Here is a 14,729-nt window from a genome sequence, read left to right as displayed (position 1 = left end):
TGTGTATGTGTTTTTTTCCATATATGTGCATGTTGTCAACATACATTTTTCTTTTGCAAAAGCCACAGCAAACCTTAAAAAGTATGGGTTTGCAGCAATAAATGGCATCTATTTTCATGTTCCAGTTCCTGGAAATCAACACAACAGATCCCTTCCATGGCGATTTCCAGGAATTGTAAATTGAGTAAATCAGGTTTTTTTTAATTTTGAGAGTGTCAGTTTCTTATACATCTTCACCTCAGATGGAAGGTGTTTAGAGAGGACATGGTCAAACTAGATTTCAATCAGAACTTGTAAAAGCAATTTTTTTCTTTGAATCTCCCTGCCAACTTGTGTCAGTGGCTGTGCTGGCTGTATATTTATGGGAGTTGTAGTTCAGATAACTTTTCCAAGTTCTGATCTGAATACTTCTGCGTTCATGCTACAGAAGCTGTGATTTAGATATTCCTGTTAGATGTACTAAAGCAAAAATAGGAGCCTTTGACAATCTGGCTTGTAAAAGCCACAGAGGTCCTATGGAGCTGACTCCCAGTGGGAGCTCATTTGAAATTTGCCCTTGATGGGTTTCAGATGTTTGGGTTAGAGGGAGTAATTCACAGAGCATAATTTATATTCTTTTTTTCCTTTTTAAAGAAGGGATCTGTTGTGTTGATTTCTTTTGATGACAGGGCAAAGTGGTAGTGGAGGGATGAGTGGCTTCCAGTGGAACTACGAAATATAATTTTGGAGTAGTTGAGTTTCCATCTTGGGCTGCTGCCAGGGAAAGGTCAGGAGCAATGGAGAATGTGCTGCTCTTGCTATAGTTAGAAAAGGGGCAAGTAAAAATAAAGGTTTTGGCATATGCAGGTTTAGATAGGCAGAAGATTTTTAGGGACCCCTCCAAGAAGGCAACCTTGATTAACCATTTTGATGAAAGGCAAGGGCAAGGCAGTTTATAATCCAAATCTAATCAAATTATTAATATGAGGCAAAGGAAAAAAAATAGAGATGTCCATTATCACTGGCCTGGCATAAGTCTCTCCTGCTGCATATTTCCATTCCATTGAGCTCTTTCAATTCCAAGCTTCGATCGTTGCATTTTAAAAAGTTATTTACTCCTGTTGCTTGCTGCAATGTTTGACAAGTAATTTGTTGCTATTACTAGATATACTGTGGAAAACGTGCATTACTACATGCACTGGCTGTTATTTATTCAAGAGAGAAAACAGTGGGTTGATAAGGAAATGGCATACAACTGAAAAACTCGAACAAACTGATGCTAAATTTCCCTTAAAAGTATAGTTGGAAAGTAGCTAGAAGCTCTTGCTTCTTACACCAGTCAAATCACTTCAGTCTTACACTTCTGTTTCCTTAAAAATGTAAATTTATTATACACTCATGACCACGAAGTACCTAGTTACATGTAACTACATTACATCCAACATGCTACTTGCAAGCTCTGCTTTAAACAGTAACAACAGCTGCAGCAGCAACAACAACATAGGATCCACTTGCAGCTTGGCAGAAGACAAATCAAACACAACAAAACAATAGCTATTTCTAGAGTTAAATCATAGGTCTAATCTGTAGTGCAGAAATAAAGCAGTTTGACACTGCCATGGCTCAATCCTATGTAATCCTGGAATTTGTAGCTTGTTGTGCTACCAGAGCTCTCTGATATAGAAAGCTAAATATCTCACAAATCTACAAGTCCCAGAATTCCAAAGCATTGAGCCATGGCAGATAAAGCAGTGTTAAATTGCACAATTTCGGCTGTGCAGATTAGACCATAGAGATCTAATGTTGCGCAGTGATTAGAGTGCTAGACTGGAAGTTTTGGGAGACACAGGTTCAATCTCCCACCTGTCTTACCTCATAGTGTTGTTGTGAGCCAAAAGCAAGGGAAGGATGCTATGGAGACCTTGAGCTCATTGGAATGAAGGTGTGATAGAAAGGTAAGTAATAAATAAATAAAGATAACATTGTTGCTTGTTGAACATTCCCATGACTGTACAAGACCTCAGTAGCTCTTAGTCTACAAATTGGTTGAATAATACTATTTTTCTCCCAGATTGCATGGCATATAGGAAGGGAAAGGTCTAGGAGCCTAGAAATAGTAATTTGTCTAAAGTGTTCACATTAGAGAGAGAATCTTCACTGCTGGACAACACAAAAGAGCCATATCAACTCAGTGCTGAGAGGTCTTAGCACACAGCAGCATGGCCTCACTTGTTTTCTTGCAGTCAGCCCAGTTGCCACTGCTGTACAAAGAAGCACCATGCTCCACTAGAGGGCTCACAAGCCATTTGCATTTGCCACCATCAATTGATTTCCTACTGGAAATCATATCCAGTTCAGAATGAAAATGGTTTTTTCTTCTTCCTAGGAGGAAAAGAAGGCTGCATTGCAATAGGGGATATTAGTTTTTCCATCATCACCCTTAAAGCAATTATAAGTAGTGCTGCCCACCCACCCTCACTGCAACAGGACCAATGTGCTGATGATACCCAACTCGGTCTCCACCTCAGGCCAAGGAAGCTGCCATAGTTTGAAATGGGCTGGATGAGGACGAACCTACTGAAGTTTAATCCAAACAAAAAGAGGTGTTTCTGGGCAGCTGAAGGGTGAATCGGGGAGAAGGGATTCAGCCTTCGATGGATGTGGTTACACTTTGTCTCAAGATACAGTTTCACAGTTTGATAGTACTCCTGGATTCAGTCCTCAATCTGGCTTAAAGTTTCACTGGTGGTCAGGAGTGCATTTACATACTTAACAGCAATGCACCAGCTGTATCTGTTCCTGGAAGTGTTTTGATCTGACAATGTTCATAGGTCTAATCTGCACTGCAGAAATAACATAGTTTGACACTGCTTTAACTGCTATGGCTTAGTGCTATGGAATCCTGGGATTTTTAGTTTGTTGGGGTACCAGACAGGGAAGGTTAAACAGTTCACAAAACTACAAATCCCAGAATTCCATAGTATTGAACCATGGTAGTTAAAAAGGTGTCAAACTGTATTATTTATGCAGTGCAGATGCAGCCTTACTTGCATCTTGTTTGGCTTACTATGACATGCTCTGTCTTTTAAAAATGCTTACAAATTTCAGTGGCAGAAATGCTTTGAAAAATGCTTAGAAATTTCAGTCCAGTGGTTCTGAGTATTGAGAGGATTACAACATCCTTGCTGCAACCGTTCCAATGGATTTGGTCTGTTTCTGTGCATAATTCAAAGTGCTAGGTATGACATGCAAAGCCACATATGATCCAGGTCCAGGCTGTGTGAAGAAGCGTATCTTGCTATACAAGCCTGCCCAAGCTGCAAAACTTCCATGGCAGGCCCTTCTCTCTATCCTATCTCCTTCACAAATATTTTTGAAAAGAAGAGAAGAGGGGGCCTTTTCTGTGGCTGCTCCCAGATTATAAGACTCTCTTCGTAAGGAGCCTTGGTTGGCTCTCATTTGCTGCCTTTATGTCTGTCAGGTGAAGACTTTTTATTCTAAAGGCATTTGGGAACTGACTACAAAAGAAAAAGAGATGAAAAGAGGGGGCGTTTCTTGGTGTGTTGCATTAGTTATATCCTTTGCTTTTGAATGGATATGCTTTAAATGGTTTTAATTTTACAGACAGTTTGATGGCTATTAAATTAGATTTTTATATGTTATACCTACATGCGTTTTTATCCTGTATGCCTTCTTTTCTTGTAACCTGTCTTGACACTTGGCAAAGAAAACAGGGTATAAATAAAGCAATATAATGTTGTTATAGTGGGTTGCACTACAGTACAAGCCAACATAACTGATCTGTGAACTCATCTGTTACTTAGGTCTGTTTCTTAAATGAATGCCAAGAACAGTTATCACAGAAATGTCTTCCCTTGCCCCTTCCCCATTAATGGACCTGCTCGGTACTGTGATCTGTGCCCGGAAATGTATGGCAGCTGGCATATGGGGCAGAATCTTTGGGGGCAAGGCCCATGAGAAAGAGCTTCTCAGAAGAGATCATCTGGGTTCCACCGATAGTTGCATTTTTGGCAGTCAGTAGGAATGGAAATAATATTTAGAAATATTTGGAAAGTGGTGAAAAACATGTTTCTTGAGCATTGAGAATCCCCTGTTGGAAAAAAACCTTGGACTAATTAGTGTCTCTGCAATCTTAGCACTTATTCTATACAAAATTCACATACAGCTATTTTATTCAGAAACCAGCTTTTTCTGTTCTGGAAATTGCATTTTTCTGATGTAAAAAATTTTTGTGCAAAAAAATATTATTTTCTGGGTGCACAATTGCTGTTACCTGTGCAGAAAAAGCTGGGGGTTTGCACTCCCCTCCCAAAAAAAGTGTTGTATGAATATTTTGCACATAATAAGTCCCCATGTACAGCATTTTCTATGCAGGAAGTAGCATTTTCTGTGCAAAAATAATATTTATATGCAGAAATATTGCATTCTAAGCAGAAAATGCTGTTTGCTATACAGAAAATGCTCTTTTCTCGGCAAAACAACTGCATGTGAATTTTGTGCAGAATAAGGGGCTCGAGTGACCAGCCATTAATGCTAGCCTGGGGGTGGAGTCGGGGTGTGGCATCCACATGTCACATGGCCCAATTCCGTCCCCACCAGTATGACACTGTGCACTACCCCACATGGTGTGTCACATCACGGGGCTCCTCTGGCCCTGTGTCAACATGATGCATTGCCAAAGGAACACGGAAAAGCCGTGTGCTGGCAGCTATGGTACCCTTTCCAGGGTGCAAAAAGGAGCTGCTTTTTGTGGCTCCTTTTTGAGCCATGGAAAGGAGATATTGGGGCCATGGCATGTGGTTGCCGCAGCGCTGATCTGGTGCTAAAAGGGGCAGTTGCAAGCTGCCCCTTGGGGTGGTTCGTCGAGCCCCTAAGTCCTCAGTTGTGCACAGTTTTGAGACTTTCTCGTAGCAGGAGGAAAACATTATAATTATTCATTGCTACATTCAAGAAGAAAATTACAAAGAATTACATCCCTAGACACCAAGGAGAGTTCAATTTATAGTATTTTGTGAGTTTTTCGGGATATGTAGCCATATTCTAAAAGAGTTTATTCCTGACGTTTCACTAGCATGGTATCTTTAGAGAATGCTGGCATGGAAGAGAGTTTGATATATATATGTACTGTGTGACTCTGGGTAGGGAGGAGTGATTTCTATGTTAATCTCTGAATAGCAGACACAAAGCCTCTTTGTATATCCTCCCACCCTGAGGCCTGGCCATCAATAACAGAACAATACACAGATTAATATGGAAATCACTCCTCCCTACCCAGAGTCACACAGTATATACATATCCAGCTCTCTTCCATGCCAGCATTTTCTGAAGATGCCAGCCACAGATGCTGGCAAAACATCAGGAAGAAACTCTTCTAGAACATGGCCACATAGCCTGAAAAACCCACAAAAACCTAGGATGTTGGCCATGAAAGCCTTCGACTTCACATAGTTCAATTCCACTGCAACTTTCCTAAATATTACTTTTGAACAATCTTTGACAGTTGCTGCTGCTGCTGCAGCTGTTGAGCAGCTGATGGCTATTTTTTATTATTTTAATCATGTTTCACAGTTTTACATTATTGCACATTTATGATAATCCACAGAAAGGCTTGTGGCACCTTAAAGATGAGTGAACCTTATTTTGCAGAAGGATGAGGATGAAGAGTTGGTGCCTTGATTAGATTTCATTAGATTTGCACTGTCCTTCCAGTCCAAAAATCTAGTATATGTGCTAGAAAACTAGTTCCTCTACACTCTGTTATCTGAAATGCAGAGATCATACGGATTCTCATCCCAGCTGCATAAATATGCAACAAGCTTCCTCAAACCCCAAACTCCCATTTCTGTAGAAGTTTGTGAACATGCAAATATTTTGCCCAACCTGTTCAAAATTCCTTTCTCTGCTGAGAAAGCAATTTCTCCTGAAGTTTACCTCTGGGGAGATTTATATCTCCTTGTTAGTTCCTATAGCAGGCCAGCTCAGAGAATAAGAGCCACATTCCACCAGCTGTTGTGCTCTATAGAGGCATACATCAAAGCCATCAAGCAGCCAACCATCTCCATCTTTCTAATTACTCTACAAATAAGGGTATGCCTTGGATGAGGAAAAAACAAACAAACTATTCCACTGTGTCTGAAAGAAGGCAAAAATGTTATGCTTTGCATTGCCTTTTTCTTTCTAAGGTGTACATCCTAATTAGGAATGGGGAGGATTTCATTGCAGCTTACTTTATTAGTCCAAATCTGTGAATGTCTTCAAAGAGTTCCATATGAAATCAATCCAAATGTGGGAGAAAATTAATCTGATAATTTGTGTATTCATGCCCAGGACTTTGAGTTTTTGGTCCATTTAAATAATGGGTGGGGGAATGTATGGTCCTGCAAGTGTTGCTGGACTGCAATCCCCATCCACTCTAGACATCATAATCAATAGCGAGTAATGCTGGGAATTTCAGTACAACAACACCTTGGACAGAAATATCTTTCCCACCCCTGTCTTCCCTAGACATGGCCCCAGGAGTGTGGACACTGCTCATCATGGTAGGGTTTACGTGGGCTTTTCCTGCCCCCAGTTCTCATGGCCTCCAGCCTTGTGTTTTCAGGCTGCACAGAGGGGCTGGATTTTATCCTGTTTAACAACAAGATAGGTAGCATTCTCCTATACCTGCAGCATGATACAGCATAAAAATTAAGCCACAATACATACCGTCACAACCAGAAATACAAGAATTGCTTCCTGGAAGCAATAGCAAAGAGCAAAATGCAACCAGCACTTAAAAACAATGCCCTGGAAAATATCATTTTGGAGTACTGTAGTGCCATAGAATATACACAGGAAAGACCTTGGGGCTCTTTCACACCATACAGTTATGCCACTATGATTCACTTTACAGTTGCCTCCTATAGAACCCTTGGACCTGTAATTTGGTCAGAGGCCCTACACAAGATCTCTTGCTGGGGATTCAAAAGGCTCTTCCCTAAACTGCAGATCCCAGGATTCCACAGGATGTGGCAATGGCAGCTAAAAGTGGAATCATAGTGGTGCAATTGGGGAGTATGGAAGCACCTCCCCTCCCCCTTCAATTCACTAAATATCCTAAGATGATGAAACCAAGCACAGGACATTGAAACTGAGCATAATTTTCAGGCAGGCCTAGAAAGGAGTAAGTGGTCCCCTAAGATAACCCACCTTTAAATCATTTAGAGTTTTAAAGGAAAGAATCAGCATCCTGAATGGAGCTTTGACTCAAATATAAATAAGGTATATCATCTACAGATCTATACTCACATTTCCTTCCTTCATTCCCTTTGCCCAAAATCCATGCCCCTTTTCAACACTGATTTATTTTTAAAGGAAAGAATTCATTTTCTATACATATTTTAGATTGCATGCATTCTTTGAATACATTCTCCTCATTCACTACAGGTATGCTTAGAAAGTGTTCTGTGGTGACTTGAAATGTGCACATTTTTCTATGCATGCTTTCAAACATGCCCATTTTTATACATATTTTAAAAACATGAACATATTGGGGAGGGAATTGGGTTTTCAAATGTCCAACAGCATATGGATTCCAGAGCACAAATCACATGTGGCCCACACTCAGTTTAAAAAGTGTGAGTTATGTCAAGAGTGCTTTCAAAATGCCATGTACAACTTAAACAGAAAGTTGGTGTAACTGATATAAGCTTGGAATTATGTCCTCTGATCTGTGTATACCAGGCATTAGTATGGTCGCTGCAGTTTGGACCAATTGAAATGTTTGGACATTCCGCAAAGGCAGACTCCCATACAGTGGGCCCACTGCACAAGCAAGATAGTGATCGACAAACTGGAGCATCCCATGGCTTGCCTGAATTATTCAGTGGCAGTTCATGTACATGAATGTGCTGATGCAGATGCATGCACGTTACCACTCATTGAATAATATGGGACTTGACTGTCCATGTTTTTCCCCACCGGAAGGGACCCAGAACTGAACCCCTATAAATGGTAAGGGTCCACTGTATTGCTAAAATGAAATATGGATGACTGAAGCCAAGTCCACCTTCCTTAGGAAATGCAATTGCAGTTGATATGTCAGCCAGAGCAATAAGAAACACTTCAACCAACCAACCAATGAACCAGTCACAACCACTGAAATCCTATGTTTCCAGGCATAGCAATGGATCAAGGAGTAGCAGATATGTACCTGATCTTCCAAAGTGAATGCAAAGGGATCTTGTAGAGCCTTTCAGACTAACAAAGGGAGTATGACCCCATCCGATACAGGTTAAATGATCTCATACGAACCACCAATGCCCCTCCATCTTGCTCACATAACATTTCAGCTTGCTATCCCTCATCCACTCTTGAACTTCGGATACCATTTTATCACTGCTTTTCTATCTATCAGATGATAAGACTAAGAGATACAGCTCTGTGATCCCTGATTTGCAGTAGTATTTTATTCCAAACTGAATGAAATAAACATGCAATAAACAGCAACAAATCATTCACAGGATTTCCCGTATTTATTGCCTGTTTATTCCCGGAATAATGGCACTTTAATCGCACATTGTGTAAAAATGTTAATCGTGATTGTGCAATTTTCACTGTTTAAACCCCCCGATTTTCACCATGTGATAAAGTCCTAACAGATGCTTGAAGATATGAACAAACATCAGGACCAAAATGGAACAATATGCTACTCTATAATTCAACAGCCATGGGATAAAATAGCTGTTTCGCAGGAGAACTTTCTAAGTTTCAGCTGTCCAAGCAGGAAAGGAACAAGTGAAGAATGTTTTTTGTGGTTTTTTTCGGGCTATGTGGCCATGTTCTAGCAGAGTTTCTTTGTGATGTTTCGCCAGCATCTGTGGCTGGCATCTTGAAGATGCCAGCCACAGATGCTGGCGAAACATCAGAAAGAAACTCTGCTAGAACATGGCCACATAGCCTGAAAAAACCCACAAAAAATTATGGATGCCAGCCATGAAAGCCTTCGACTTTACAACTGAAGAATGATCATCTATATCTATTTCAGTCAGAAGGCTTTGAAGGTGGCCAGGGTCAGTGGTGCAACAAGCTGCTAAGAAACAGCTATGTCCATGCTCTCCAAGGATTGTAAATAAGACTACAGTACTGGTTCTCAAACTGTTGGGGAGGACCCTGGTGGGGCATGAAATGTGTTCAAGAGGGGAGGGGGCAAGACTTGGAGGCTCTGATTCCCCCTTCTCCTCTGCATCCCAAAGATTTTCTGTGGGTGGGGGGAGAGAAAGGTAAGGAAGGCACTTGGAGCCTCTCCCTGAGCAAGGAGGAGGAAAAGGAGAGTAGTGAAGCTCACTGGATCATGGCCTCTGGCAAAGTCCACCCTGAGTTGCTCCTCCTTTTCCTCCTTTCCTATGCTTTCACCCCCCCAGATTCACAGGATGAGATATTGCTGTAGCCTCAACTAGCACACCCACTCTGTCCAGGGCACCCTGGATGCACCTGGCTCTGGCTGGGCCCCCTTGGAGGCAGAGGACAAGCAGCCTTGGTGGCTCTGCACTTGAATGAATGGCACATTGAACTGGCTGGCCATGAAGGAGTGGCGAAAGCACACTGCTTCCTGTGAGCTGTTGGAACAGATTGTGTGCCTGGTCTCACTGCTGCCTTGCACCATCACAGGCCAGCCGGCTGGGGACTCCCACTCACAAGTAGAGGCATGTGAAAGCTGCTTCTCTGGTCCACTAAAATCGATAAAAATGAAACCTGCCAATCGCATACATTCTACAAAATACATATAAAACAATAGATAATAATACAAGATAGAATTAGATTAAAAAGCAGACAAATTAAATTAAATTTGTTTTAACAACAAATTAAAAAGATCAAATACCAGATCTCAGATAACAATCGGATAAACAATCACACAATGCCTGGGAACGCTTTCCTGAACAATATAGCCTTCAACTCCATTTTGAAACTGGTTAAAGAAGTGATGACCCATGCCTGTGGGGGAAGGAGGTTCCAGGAATGCAGGGCAGCAAGTGAGAAGGGATGAATCTGGGACGGGGCAGTGGAAATCCTAGGTTGGGACAGCAGACCTTTACTACCAGAACTGAGGGTACGAGTGGGAATGTGAGGAGAAAGAAGTTCAGAGAAATAAGGAGGGCCAGCCCATGCAGGGCTTTAAAAGTCAACAACAGGAGCTTATACTGCATACGGAAGGGGAAGGGAAGCAGTGAAGGGATGATAATAGAGGAGAAACAAGCAGTGAGCAGATGTAAAAATGTGTGCAGCTGAATGCTGGATTATGAACAAAGAGGCCTTTGGGCAGCCATTGGAGGCACCAGGAGTGGAAGATTTGGTGACCCACTGGACCAGCTTCCAAGAGGACCCATTTCTCTGCCTCCTACCCAAGCATTCTCATATGTATACTCTACTTCTCTCATACTCAATCACACTGCTTTTCACACTCTTTTTCTTTCACACGCTCACTCTCATAGGGATTTGTTCACACACATTCATTGACCCACTGACCCATTTCTCTGAGAGGAATTTCTTCCAGTCTCAAAAGGTACTACTACAAGAGAAGGACAGGCAAAGGGTGGTGAAAGAAGATTGGTTAGGGATCAGTAGGATGAAGAAGGGAGAAGGAAGGTAATGGAAAGGAATATATTGAAAGAAAGGTCAGAATGGAAGTTAGAAGGTAGGGTAAAGAGTAGTGTATGAATGATTACGAAGGTAACGAAGGTAATGGTGGTTAATGTATCGATTGGAATGGTATTGTTGTATTGTTATATTGTATATTGTTGTATTGCTGTAAAGAGGTATGTCTACTTGTCTATATGTGGTATGTTTATGTTGGTTTGAATGTGAAATAAAAATAAAATTTTTTTTTAAAAAAGGTACTACTACAAACAATTCCTTCATCTCTTTGATTGTGCACACACAAGTGTCTCTCATGCTTAGTGCACACACATACACATGCTCACTTTTTCTTGCTTGCTTTCTCCCTCATCTTAGCCAGTTAATTCTCTCGCACACACTCACAAATCATGGTCTCCCTCCCTCCCTCCCAGACACTGGTTCACACACATTCTCAAATGCTCATACATGCTAACTATCTCACATACACTCAGTAATGTCTTTTTTAACTCTCTCCCTTAGATACATTCATTCACAGTGGCCTGTTACAGACCGCCAAAATAAAGCTGCTTCGGGTCTCTTTGGAGGTATGCTGTTTAAATGATGCATGCATCCTAAGAATCCGGAAGCTGCACCAAAGCTGCCCTCCAGTGCTTAGGAATGGAGTGTGGCTTTGGTGCGACCAGTGGACTCTTAGGACCCATGCATCATTTAAATAGCATACCTCCAAAGAGACCCGCAGCAGCTTTATTTTGGCAGTCTGTAACAGGCCAGTGTCTCACATACAAATTTTGTAACACTCAAACATACACCCATTCAATAACAGTCTTCATCTTTTTTTTACATACTTGCACACACACTTGTATATACTCACATACACACAAGAGAATGAATGTTTCTGTGTGACTCAGTGTAAAAGAGCATGCGTGTGAGTGAAAGAAAGAAGGAAAGAGCATGACTGAGTGCCTGAGAATGACTGAGCATATCTGTGAGCACTGGTGTATGTGAGTGTGGCTGTGTGTGAGACAGTATGTGTAAAATTTATACGTATGTTAAGTATTGAATTTATTTATGTTCTAAATAAATATGTTCTAATTTGAATGATATTATTTCCTTATAAAATATTAAAATATGAATATATTGCTTAGCTTTTTATCATGTTTCGTATGATGGATTTTCTGTATTTTAATGGTTTGTGTTGCACAATAAAGATTGGTTGATTTAACATACATGAATGTATATACAAAAATACAAACACCAAAGAAACAAAATATATTTATTCATACACTACATTGAACGGGTGTGTGTGTGTGTGTGTGTGTGTGTGCAATTTCCACTTGTAGTTTGGAAAGGGGGGTCACAAGGGTAAAATGTATGAGAACCACTGGTTTACAGTATCAATTCCAAACTCAGGCCTAAGGTCAGACTTGATTTTAAAAAATTAAAAATTGGTTTTATTGAGCCATCCCTGGAGCTGAGATATCTTAGATCATAATGGAATCAATAAGGCATATTTTTCCATACATCATCTGTCAACTGCTGAACACATAACATCACTCCAATGCCCTTTGCCATCTCAAGCTCTCTCCCACTCTTCCCCAGCTTTTAGGCAACTTTTTCTTAGTGCAAGGTTTAGCATAATGTGCCTATGTCCTTCAGTGGGCACCTGTCTGCACCTCTTGTAAGAGGATAGATTCCATGATCCTACTTCATTGTTTTGGGGCAACTCTTCCCAACCTTCTTTGGGTGACATCTCTTGTGATTCCATAAGAGTAATGTACCATATTTTTCCTTGTTGTTTGAGATAATGCATAGGCCTCAGCATGTTTTCAGACTCCAATTCCCATCATAACAAACCCTTGCCAATGCCATGTTAGTTGATATTGATGGAAGGTGGAGTCCAGCATGATTGACTAGAAGGCCACAGCTTCCTAACTCCTGCAACAATGAAAAACACAGTCCTCCTCGTCTGCCCGGTAATTTCATCCCTGCTTATTCAGGGTTCAAGGAAAACATATATGCTTTCTGATTGTAGCAGCCATAATTTCAGGGTGGAAAATGCAATGGATTATGTTGTTATTCTCCCTCTCTCCCTTCCTCCCTCCTGCTCTTTTCTCCCCCATCTCTTTCTCACCAGCTGCATCCAACCTCCTACCTGAACCCCTTCACAGTCCTCTGTGGCATTTGACTAGTTGCCATGGAAACTATGATATCACAAACAGTGGATTATGTCTTGGAGTGGGAAGGGGGGAACAGCAGGAAATGGGTTTCATGTAAATATTCCTAGCCATAAAAAAAAGGAGAGCAAAATGTGCATATCTCTCTCTATATGCTCTGCAAAGTGCTAGGCAACAGTGAAAACTGCTGACAGTGAAATGCTTTTCAAAAGAGAAAACTCTTGATGGTAGCCTGTTGGTTGCTCCTTATTCTCTTGACCCGGACCCTTCTTTCAAAATAAATGAATATATAAGTAAATAGATTTATTTTTTTTAAAAAAAATGCCTCTTTGCATTAATCTATCAGCAGTGCTTTGCCGTGTGCTTGGTTTTATCCAGCAATGCTTGAGTTAAGGACATTCAAAGGGAATGAGTGGGGATTAATTAGAACAACAGATGCTTGCTGTGTTCATATTGACTTAGAAGTGCAATTAAAGTGGAGGCATTTCTATGTCGCTACCAAAGTGTAAGCCATCTCCCGCCTTGCATCCTGGGGTGAAGATGAGGATGGAAGAGCGGCACTCTTCCTTTGTCTCATGATTCAGGGCTGACACATGACACACAATGCATGCTAGAAGGAATGGGTGGCAGTAAGTGTGTGTCAAGAACAGAGCAGGACATATAACCCACACCTACAGCAGGTTTCATGCTTATCTGAAGCATGAACATCCGTGCCTGACAGTAGAGTTAATAATTTTAATGAGCTGCTGTTTATTTGACTGTCACCAGACATTTCTCCTGGGGCTTTCTGTTTCCCTTCTCCATTGAGTATTACATTTCTCCTAATTCCCTTTTTATCAGGACTGGCTACTGTGTTTCATTTCACAACCCTGGGCAAAAATGTTCATGCTCCTTTTTTTTATGTGCGGCTGATGGGGACTTTACAGAGCCAGCATGTCAGGTCTATGTTTTGTATCTTTCCATTTTGGGGATCCACTAATATATTCCTTCTGATAGTGATCAAACAGTAGGTACGTTGTATCAAAGATAACAAATAATATTTTATTATGTATAGTCACAGGATGAGACCATCAAACAGAGGGATACTACTCCAAACAATGAGAAGTCTGGGGGTAGCATTCCAGGATTTATTTCACATGGATTAATGAACACAGTGTCCTGCTTACTTCTACTGAGGGCATCACAGCAGGGGAATATGTGAACTGGCTCTGGAGAACAGGGTCATTCGAACCCAATTCAGGAACCAACAACTTGAAAGCAGTCACATACTTCAATACAGAGCCTTGACCTTGACAAAGACTCTAGACCTCCCAGTCTGTGGACTCGGCCCTCATAGGATCTCCCCAAGCTGTCCGGAAATCCCTGATAAATAAATCATAATTGTCCAATAGAGGTCTGTTCTGCCTAATCAAGGGGGTAGCCCACTGGGCTGCAGGCCCCAAGAGTAGGCTTATAAGAAAGGCAACCTTTACAGTATCTGTAGGGAAATCCTCTGCTCTCACCTTGATATACAGTCAACAATCAGCCAAAAAAGCTTCCAGATGCTTAGGCTCCTCTAGGAACTTTTCAGGCAGTACAAAAGGTACTTTCCTCTGAGAAGGAGCAGGATCTGCAGGTTGTGGTGGTTACTGTTGGAGTTGCAGGTTGTGGTGGTTACTGTTGGAGTTGGGCAAGCTGGCCTTGCAAGTTATTTACAGCTGCCACCAGCTGCATGACATGAGCAGCTAGCTGCTGCAAAGCCTCCATGAAGCCTGCCCGAAGAGATTTTGGGGCAGCCAGCAAATTTGTCCTGTTCACCAATACTGAGGGCAGCACAGCAGGGGAATATACCAAGGAGTAGTCCAGTCCAAGGGTCACACAATACCAGTCAGTCAGTCACAGCAAAGGGCAGAGGCAAGAGCATAGTCACACTCACAAAGCAAGCCCAGAGGTCAAATAATT

The sequence above is a fragment of the Sceloporus occidentalis genome, unplaced genomic scaffold (assembly GCF_023333645.1).
Source record: "Sceloporus occidentalis isolate IW3139 unplaced genomic scaffold, rSceOcc1.0.p SCAF_1, whole genome shotgun sequence".
Taxonomy (NCBI): Eukaryota; Metazoa; Chordata; class Lepidosauria; order Squamata; family Phrynosomatidae; genus Sceloporus; species Sceloporus occidentalis.
Note: the sequence above shows the minus strand (reverse complement) of the source record.